We start from the raw sequence: 1,734 nt of genomic DNA on the forward strand, positions 1-1,734 counted from the left end.
TGTTAGCAAACTGTCTATAGGTTTTTTAAAGGTAGTGAAGTGTCTGCCTTTTTGTCCCTTGTTTCCTATGTTTACTATAGATTTAGGATATAATACAAATTTTACCTAATTTAAAATACCTTTAAAAACAAAAAGGGAAAATACAACAAGAAAACTTGAGGAAGTTTTTGATGCTAAGCATCTGGTGTTGCTAGCGTCCTGTGTTTGCTTCCATGAGGTCTTTCAGACAGTGTCAGGGATGAATTCTAACACTGAAAGCCAGCACCTGGGCGACCCTGAGTGAGAGACTCGCCTGGCATTTTCTCTCTTATTTAAAGCCCAGAGATCAAGACATTTTGGCATCTATTTTCCAAAATTCCTGTTATAATCTTATGAAAAAGCAAAGTAAGTGAAGATATTATTATGGAGTTCAGAGACCAGTAAACAAATAGGAGGCTGATTTTAACTCTGCTAAGGAAAAATAAGAAGGAAATTCCAGTTTTTGAGTCTCTTTAAATTTTCAAGACTTTAAAATCCAGCTCTCTATATCTAAATGTGATTCAGGTTTTGTTTTAGGTCCATACAATTACCATTTAAATCTGGCTAATAACATCTTACAAATTCTAAAATACATACACTCATATATGCTCACACACATGTGCTAGTGGGGAAAGTAGAGGAAACTAATGGGGAAATCTAGGTGGTTTAAATGAATAAAAACTGGTAGTAAAATCATTATGTTTCCTCCACATTCAGAGAGCCAGCACTTTTAGCTGATGCCTTAATGTAAGGATACAGTCAATGACATTCTTTCTCTACTTCTCCAGCCCATCAGACCTCTGTTGGAATTAATCAATTCCACAACCTGGAAACTCTATGGCCAATCTGGTTTTCGGGCAGCATATAAGCCTTTTATGTTTAGACTAGAGGCCTGGTGCACAAAAATTTGTGCACTCGGGCATAGGGGGTCCCTCAGCCCGGGCTGTGCCCTCTCGCAGTCTGGGACCCCTTGGGGGTGACCACTTGCTGGCTTAGGCCTGCTCCCCGGGGGATTGGGCCTAAGATGTCAATCAGACATCCCTCTGGCAGCCCGGCAGCCCTCGGGGGATGTCCACTTGCCAGCGGGGAGCAGACCTAAGCTGCAGTCAAACATCCTTAGCGCTGCTGAGGAGGCAGGAGAGGCTCCCACCACCACTGCTGTACTGGCAGCCATCAGCCTAGCTTGTGGCTGAGCAGAGCTCCCCCCATGTGAGAGCACACTGACCACCAGAGGGCAGCTCCTGCATTGAGCATCTGCCCCCTGGTGGTCAGTGTGTGTCATAGTGACCAGTCATTCCCAGTCTTTCTGCTGTTAGGGTCAGTTTGCTTATTACCCTTTTACTATATAGGATAGAGTCCTGGTGCACGGGTGGGGGCTGTCTGGTTTGCCCTGAAGGGTGATCTGGATCAGGGTGGGGGTCCCGCTAGGGTACCTGACCAGCCTGGGTGAGTGGCTGATGGCTGTTTGCAGCTGGTCACACCCCCTTCAGGGTGGGGGTCCCCACTGGGGTGCCTGGCCAGTCTGGTGAGGGGCTGAGGGCCGTTTTCAGGATGGCGGGCGACTGAAGCTCCCAACCTCTTTTTTTATTCTTTTTTTTTATTCTGGGATTTATTTACCTTCAATAGCTGTCACTGGAGCTGAGAGCTGGCTCCAGCTCTGAGGCCACAGCCTGCTGAAAGCAGGTATCTGGGGTTTGTTTAGCTTCTATAATTGAA

The sequence above is a fragment of the Myotis brandtii genome, unplaced genomic scaffold (genome assembly GCF_000412655.1).
Source record: "Myotis brandtii unplaced genomic scaffold, ASM41265v1 scaffold14, whole genome shotgun sequence".
Classification (NCBI taxonomy): Eukaryota; Metazoa; Chordata; class Mammalia; order Chiroptera; family Vespertilionidae; genus Myotis; species Myotis brandtii.